Genomic DNA, 9,435 nt, shown 5'->3' on the forward strand with positions numbered 1-9,435 from the left:
TTTATAACTTAGAGCGGGGGAGTAAATTTCGTTTTAGTTATGGCTATGCAAGAAAGATAAGTGCTTATAAAATAAACATACGTGCCGTGATCTTATAACTTAGAGCGGGGGTGAAAATCCTTTTATTTATGGCTATGCCGGAAAGATAAGGGCTTATAAAATAAAGACACGTGTCGTGAACTTATAACTTAGAGCAGGGAGTCAATATCTTATATCGTTTTTAGAAAATTTTATATTTTCTTACTATTAGTTTATAACTTAGAGCGATGAGTAAATATCTTATAATTCATATTAACGTAATTCATATTTTTATAGTTTCATATTTACATAAATTATATTTTCATGTTTCCACATAATTATATTTTCATATTTTCATAAATCATATTTCATATTTTCATAAATCATATTTTGGAGCGGGCTTAAAGTCATCAATCATATTTGGGGCGGGGCTTAAAGTCATCAATCATCCATTTGACAGTTGCTTTCTGTATGTACTACTGATGAGTATAAAGTTCTTTCAGTTTTATTCATCTATTAAATTTCTTTAATTGCTTCTGCTCATTTCCTGAAAGAAGCAAGTGTAGTGTCAATTTAAAACCTTAAATTCAATTCAGGCTTTTCCTATAGGTCAGTATGACCTTCCCTTTTGGTCTAATTTTTTTTTGCTTTAGGGATCTAGAAGCAACTTCCACTTGTGTATATTTATTTATTGTAGTTCTTGTACCTGTGATTATCTCAGTGTTATTCCCTCACAACACGTGCAGTTTCGTCTGACAATAATAAACAGAACATTTTGCGATATCCTTGTGTTTTGTATTATTCTGATGTGGCAAGATGCCTAGAAAATGCTTTCCTTCTTATTCCTGGTAAACTGTAGCTCTGATTTATTAGATTGACTGGACCTGCACATGAGAGTAATGACTTCCTATGAAGTCAGTAGATGGATTGGGAGAGCATGGGGGATCATGATGTCGCTGGAAAGGGGTGTGTGGCGCTCCCATTATTTATGCAAAGGAGTCCTGGTGCTTCCTGTCTTGCTATATGGTTGCGAGACATGGATGCTATCCAGTAACCTGAGATGAAGACAAGACTCCTTTGGTACTGTGTCTATCCAGAAAATCCTTGGGTACTGTTGGTTTGACTTTGTGTCAAATGAGTGGTTGCTCATGGAGTCCCGAATGAGGCACATTGCCTGCATTGTGAGGGAGCGTCAGTTACGGCACTACAGGCATGTGGCGTGTTTCCCCAAGGGTGATCCGGCTCTTAAGATCCTCATTGTTGGGGACCCGAGTGGCTGGACCAGGCTAAGAGGTCACCCATGTAACACCTGGCTGCGGCAGATAGAGGGTCATTTCCGGAGGGTGGGACTGGACCGTGCATCTGCCAGGGGGGTTGCCAATCGGAATCCTGAGTTGTTTCGTCATGTAGTGGGTGCGGCAACGCACTGTACAAGTGCATGCTCCCCGACTTGACTTGATATGGACCTGCCACACAGTTTTAAAATGTCTACTCTATTCCTCTATAAGAACGGCGCTCATCCAAGGAAAGTGTGTCATACTTGGGTACAAAAAAACAACCCGCTATATCCTAACACAGGGTCACAATGGAGCCAATCCCAGCCAACACAGAGCGCAAGGCAGGGACAAATTCCAGGTAAGGCACCAGCCCACTGCAGGGCACACACACACACGGGACAATTTAGGATCGCCAGTGCACCTAACCTGCATGTCTTTGGACTGTGGGAGGAAACCGGAGCAAACTCACGCAGACATGGGGAGAACATGCAAACTCCATGCAGGGAGGACCTGGGAAGCGAACCCGGGTCTCCTTACTGCGAGGCAGCAGAACTACCACTGTGCCACCCTACTTAAAATTCACCATTATCATAACTGCATGTTTGTTTTCTGTCATTGTTTTGAAGGCTGTCTAATAATGACACATTTTACCATGAACTAAATAATTTTATCATTATATTCTGTTAATATATATGTGTATATTTTTAAATGTACGTTACATAATTCTAATTGTCTTTTTTATTATTATTTACATGTTTGCCAGTTTATCTTAGCTATTGATAGCACTACCATTACTGCTGCTCAGAAAAATCCCAAGGCAGGTGCGTACGTTGTATCACATAGCAGAAAATGTCATGATGCAGCATTAACATTTGTTTATATGTATATTTATGTCCATTTAGAGGTTTTTAATCATTCAGATTCTACTTCAGATATTATTTTCACATTTTACCTTTTAATCCAAAGGTTAATTTTTAAAAACATTTTTGTTTTCTTTATTTACACCACACTATTTTTAAGGTTACTTGACCTCACTCTTCAGACCAATGACATAATGGAGGTATGAGTTATTATCCTTCAGTGCATGAAAAACCTTTTGATCTTTAGATTAATTTATAGTAATTAATTAAGTAAATTTCCAAGTAGGCCCTAAGACTAGGATTTTGTGTTCGGCCTCTTCTGAATCCGGCAATTGCCCTTATTTTGGTTGATCATTCCTGTTTTAGATTATGCAGTATTTTGACCCTCATTTGCCTTTTGATCATGATTTTTTATTTCTTAATCTAATTTCTTAGTTGCTTTAGTGCTCACAATAATCCTCAGCACCCTGTAAGTCACCACACATGGCAGCCATCACTCTAAAAATGATACTTTGAATATCAATTGAACCTTGTTACATACAAAAGAAAGACTTGTTTGTAAGAGAAGACTAGCATCTCAAGTAATTTAATTTAATCTGAGAAATAGTTTGGGCTCTCAGTTTCTTGCACATTCTATTGGGTTTAACTGAATGCCCTGTTAACAATGACACGATTGTGTGATTTTCGTGTTTAACACACTATCCTATATGGTTAATACAAAGTACTTGCTTTGTCTGTGACAATCATATGCCTGTCTTTAAAATGTTCTAAAAAGTTGTGACAATGTGCTCACAGAACAATGACATTCTTATCTGCATGTCTTCCACTGACTAGTGACAGTCGTATAATATAAAGAGGAGGCACTAATTTTTACAACACCAAAATTAAAAATAATATCAGAAAATATTTAAATAAAAAAGACACACAGTAATACACATTAGCTAAACTCATGCAGTTGTCAGTACATTCAGCTGTTGAGTAGCCTTATGACCTGAGAGTAAAAACCACCTCTGATTTAGTAGAGCTGCTGTAACATATCCAGAACAGACAAAGGAAGTAAACAATATGATGGCTTAGGTTGTTATTGTTTGTTTCTTTCTAAGAGAGCATGTGTTTTATTTGTGGCAAACAGTTGTATGCCAGTAATATTCTGAGCCAACTTCCCCAGCTTCTGTTTGGATTTGTAGTCATATCAAGATGTTATGCAGCCAGTCAGCATGGACTCCATAAATGAGCAGGGATATCGATTCATGGGGTTTCTGCAGATATCTAAATAAGTAAAGGCATTAATGAGCCTTCTTGGTAATAGTGAAGCTATGTTGTGCCCATTTTAGATTTAGAGTTCCTCCACAGCATACCCTTTAAACTAGATCGGCATGTGGTCTACTTCCTGAAGTCTACTACCAGCTGGTTGGTTTTGCTGACATCAATGTAGAATGCTGGCCAGGAGCCACACAAGATGCATCAGAGTTTTGTATCAGTCAGGTGGTGTCCTACAGCATTCTAGGAAAATTTGTGACAACGCTAATGTAAATATTCCAGATACTAATCATTCTGTCATAATGACGAATCTGTAAGTTGTACCCACGACCACCATCTCACTGACATTGTTTGAATCTTTATGCCACCCATTAGTGAGGTAATCTACAGCTCTTTCACTTTTGTCGCTAGTACAGATATTGTGCGTTCCTTGCACAGTATATTTTGAGTAATTTCCTTCTCTCTTACTATAGCTTACTTATTTACTTTAGTTTTGTCATGCATTTAATGAGTATTTCATGTAGTACAACTTCTCTAAATTTACATTTTGAATGCCCAAATTATTTTATAATTTATTTTTATGGTTTCTGATCAGATCCCTATTTTAAACTGATGTTTTTCACCAAAACTTTAAGCAGCTACACCTCTTAAACAGAAGGTTTTTCGAGGCATGGGTTTCTTTCACTGGTGAGAGATTGTCACTTTCCACTGATCTTCTTGAAAACCTTTGAGAAATTGACAAAAGAGCTTGGTGAGACACTAGTGAGAAGAATGCTTATACTGTTTGTTATTGTGAAACCAGCCTGCAGTGTTGAATTCTGATCTACAACAACAACAATATTTATTTATATAGCACATTTTCATACAAAAAGTAGCTCAAAGTGCTTTACATACTGAAGAAAAGAAAAATAAAAGACAAAATAAGAAATTAATAAATAAGACAACATTAGTTAACATAGAAAAGGAGTAAGGTCCGATGACCAGGGTGGACAGAAAAAACAGAAAAAAACTCCAGACGGCTGGAGAAAAAAAATAAAATCTGCAGGGGTTCTAGGCCACGAGACCGCCCAGTCCCCTCTGGGCATTCTACCTAACAAAAATGAAATAGTCCTCTTTGTAGTTAGGGTTCTCACGGAGTCACTTGATGTTGATGGTCATACAGACTTCTGGCTTTTAATCCATCCATCATTGTTGGAACATCACGGTGCTTTGAGTAGATGGTGGTGGCGCAAGCGGAAAAGGAAACAGAAAAGAGAGTAGGGGTTAGTACAGATTTTAGAGCCACCATGAATAGTTATTATAATGAGTTGGAGATATAGAGTATCAGGATTTTGATTACAGTGAAATTATGAGAAAGCCATGTTAAAATAATGTGTTTTCAGCAGTTTTTTAAAGTGCTCCACCGTATCAGCCCGGCGAATTCCTATTGGCAGGCTATTCCAGATTTTAGGTGCATAACAGCAGAAGGCTGCCTCACCACTTTTAAGTTTTGTTCTTGGAATTCTAAGGAGATACTCATTTGAGGATCTGAGGTTATGATTTGTAATATAAGGTGTCAGACATTCCGATATATAAGATGGGGCAAGATTATTTAAGGCTTTATAAACCATGAGCAGAATTTTAAAGTCAATCCTGAATGACACAGGTAACCAGTGCAGCAACATCAAAACTGGAGAAATGTGCTCAGATTTTCTTTTCTTAGTTAGTATTCTAGCAGCTGCATTCTGCAGTAGTTGCAAACGATTTATGTCTTTTTTGGGTATTCCTGAGAGGAGTGCGTTACAGTAATCTAGTCGACTGAAAACAAACGCGTGAACTAATTTCTCAGCATCTTTCAGTGATATAAGAGGTCTAACTTTAGCTATGTTTCTTAAGCCTACCTAGTTTCTTACCCCTAAGCTTTTTACCACCGTCTTGACTTTTAGATAGATAGATAGATAGATACTTTATTAATCCCAAGGGGAAATTCACATAATCCAGCAGCAGTATACTGATACAAAGAAACAATATTAAATTAAATAGTAATAAAAATGAAAAAATAAAAAAGCAGACAACAACTTTGAGTAATGTTAGCATTTAATCCCCCGGGTGGAATTGAAGAGTCGCATAGTGTGGGGGAGGAACGATCTCCTCAGTCTGTCAGTGGAGCAGGACAGTGACAAAAGTCTGTCACTGAAGCTACTCCTCTGCCTGGAGATGACACTGTTCAGTGGATGCAGTGGATTCTTCATGATTGACAGGAGTTTGCTTAATGCCCGTCGCTCTTCCACAGATTTTAAACTGTCCAACTTTACTCCTACAATAGAGCCTGCCTTCTTAACAAGTTTGTCCAGACATGAGGCGTCTTTCATCTTTATGCTGCCACCCCAGCACACCACCGCATAGAAGAGGGCACTCGCCACAACAGGTAGAACATCTGCAGCATCTTACTGCAGATGTTGAAGGATGCCAACCTTCTCAGAAAGTATAGTCTGCTCTGACCTTTCTTACATAGAACATCAGTATTGGCAGTCCAGTCCAATTTGTCATCCAGCTGCACTCCCAGATATTTATAGGTCTGCACCCTCTGCACACAGTCACCTCTGATGATCACAGGGTCCATGAGGGGCCTGGGCCTCCTAAAATCCACCACCAGCTCCTTGGTTTTGCTGGTGTTAAGATGTAAGTGGTTTGAGTCGCACCATTTAACAAAGTCTTTGATTAGCTTCCTGTACTCCTCCTCCTGCCCACTCCTGATGCAGCCCACAATAGCAGTGTCATCAGCGAACTTTTGCACGTGGCAGGACTCTGAGTCATATTGGAAGTCTGATTTATATAGATTGAACAAGACCGGAGAAAGTACAGTCTCCTGCGGTGCCCCTGTATTGCTGAACACAATGTCAGACCTGCAGTTCCCAAGACGCACATATTGAGGTCTGACTGTAAGATAGTCCACAATCCATGCCACCAGGTGTGAGTCTACTCCCATCTCAGTCAGCTTGTCTCTAAAGAGCAGAGGTTGGATGGTGTTGAAGGCGCTAGAGAAGTCCAAAAACATAATTCTTACAGCACCACTGCCTCTGTCCAGGTGGGAGAGGGATCGGTGTAGCATATAGATGATGGCATCCACTGCTCCCACCTTCTCATGGTATGCGAACTGCAGAGGGTCGAGGGCGTGGCGGACCTGTGGCCCCAGGCGGTGAAGCAGCAGCTGCTCCATGGTCTTCATCAGATGTGACGTCAGAGCAACAGGCCGGAAGTCATTCAGCTCACTAGGACGTGATACCTTTGGGACAGGGGTGATAAAAGATGTTTTCCAAAGCCTTGGGACTCTCCCCTGTTCCAGGCTCAGGTTGAAGATGCGCTGTAGAGGACTCCCCAGTTCCAACACACATGCCTTCAGCAGTCGTGGCGATACACCATCTGGACCCGCTGCTTTGCTGGCACGAAGTCTTCTCAGCTCTCTGCTCACATGGGCTGCTGTAATTGTGGGTGGGGATGTCTCACCTATGCTGGTATCAGCAGAAGGATGGTTGGAGGATGCAGTATTCCGAGGTAAGAGTGGGTTACGGTGATCAAACCTATTAAAGAAGTTGTTCATTTGGTTTGCTCTCTCCACGTCTGTCTCGATGGTGGCACCCCACTTCAAGCTGCAGCCAGTGATAATCTTCATCCCATCCCACACTTCCTTCATGCTGTTGTTCTGCAACTTCTGCTCCAGCTTTCTCCTGTACTGCTCTTTCGCCACCCTAAACTGGACTCGGAGTTCCTTCTGCATGTGCTTGAGCTCATGCTGATCACCACCTTTAAAAGCCCTTTTCTTCTGGTTCAAAAGGCCCTTGATTTCACTTGTAATCCTAATGTATCCAGTTTATTTCTAATAGCCTCATTGTATCCATTATTGCCAATCACTAAGATTTCAGTTTTCTTTTTATTTAACTTGAGAAAGTTACTATTCATCCATTCTGAGATACAAGTCAGACATTGTGTTAGTGAATCAAGAGAATCGGGGTCATCAGGTGCTATTGATAAGTACAGCTGTGTGTCATCAGCATAGCTGTGGTAGCTCACGTTGTGCCCTGAGATAATCTGACCTAATGGAAGCATGTAGATTGAGAATAACAGCGGACCCAGGATAGAGCCTTGTGGAACACCATATTGGATATCATGTGTATCTATAGTCTATAAACAGTACCCTGGCATAGTAGTGGGTATTATCCAGGAAGGAGAGAATGGTATGATGTACAAAGGATATGACATGCATTGTGGAGTACTTGTGATGATAGCACAATGGGGGTGGTCTGAATTATGCTCAGTGAGAACCTAGTGAGCAGGAGTCTATCAAAATATTTCATCACAATGGGAGTTGATGTCACTGGTCAGTATTCATGAGACAGGCCACTTTTAGTCCATTCAGTATGAGAACAATCATTGTCTTTTTAACAGCAAAGCTTTGCATTACATCAGCAGCAACTAGGAGGTTAAACATCAGCTACTCTGGTCTCGTTTCATTTTGTAAATTTGCTAGTTTCAAACAGTTCTTTCTCAATGAGCAGAGAACCCCTCTTGATTAGATAAAACTATACAAATTTCAGCTGCCCAGCAGGTCACATAACACTTTAACTGACTTGCTTCCAGGAAAGGTCAATCATTTAAAGAAGGTGCCTTTCTTCAATATGTTTGTCTGGAAACAAGGAACCTTATTTTAGGCTAAAACAGAAGGATTTTTATTCAAGTAAGAATGAAGTGGACAACAGGACATGGAGAAAATGCAGTACAAAGTTCTTTAACATTTTCATACAGTACATTTTCAGACAACTACTTTCTGTAACATTTTTCTCTTATCAATAAAAAGTGCCCTCATCCTGAATTGGATTAAACATGTTAGAAAGATGGATGGATCTATAATAAGTAGTGTTTACATTTGCTGAAATTACTGGGTACAGTAATATATGGTTCCCTCCTTCCCACAGTTCATCTTTTTTGTTAATTTTCAGGCAGCACTGGTAATGCTGCTCACATTCTACTATCACCTTTTTTTCGTTGCCAAAACAGTACAGCTGACTGAGTTGCTCCTGCCATTGCTATGAATGTCACAATGTGCTATATGGCATGGTTAATTGATTCCAGCGGGATCAGAGGGTAAATCAGAAATAATGTCATGCAAAGGCTGCTGGGAATGCTTCATAAAAGCTTACACATAAATTCAATAATTATAAATAATACATTCCATATAAACACTCCTTATACTTCACGCTTAAGTAGAGCACATTTTAAGAATTATTGTGTAATATATAAAAAGGCAACATAAATAAACCCGTTAATGGCAAGTAAGGTATAAAGATCAATAAGTCCCAGAGACGAAGGACACCTTGGCACTACAGAGTGACTCACTAATTAAGTTAATGATTAGTAATGAGAAGTTATTTAAATCCTTTATAGTTTAGGGATTTTCTGCATTTTCCTAAGACACCTTCTGTAAAGGGTTCAGTAAACGAGCATGACTTATTTATTTATTCAAGACACTTCTCGAGAGGTACTGCATGAATTACTGCCACAAGCAAATTTTCTATTCCAAATTGACTAGCAAGTTGTAAATTAATGGTTTCACACAGTGGGAAATGTACAGTCAGTAAACGGATGGAAGGACATTTTGTACTTTAAATGCACTCTCAGAGTGTTTGTGCCTTTTTTTTAATTTATATGCAATTATTCTGTGTTTTTATGACTTCATGAAAGTGTGCTGATAGTTTTACGTAAATGAATTGAATATTATTACTATTATTTTTATTGTGAATTTGTCTGACACCTTTATCCAAGGAAACGTACAATATTAGGATATATTGCAATTGTTTACATACTTTTTTTTTTTGCAAATGGAGGACAGGCAGTTTAAGAGATTGCTCAGAGTCATAAAACGAGTTAAAGGATAACTTTGGGTATTTTTCAAGTCAAAAGTATTTCTTCACAATCATGGTATATTTAATATGCCACATAAAACTGAGTTCTAAAGTGAAGCATTTTGTTAATAAATTTTGAAA

Source organism: Polypterus senegalus, chromosome 3 (assembly GCF_016835505.1).
Source record: "Polypterus senegalus isolate Bchr_013 chromosome 3, ASM1683550v1, whole genome shotgun sequence".
Taxonomy (NCBI): domain Eukaryota; kingdom Metazoa; phylum Chordata; class Cladistia; order Polypteriformes; family Polypteridae; genus Polypterus; species Polypterus senegalus.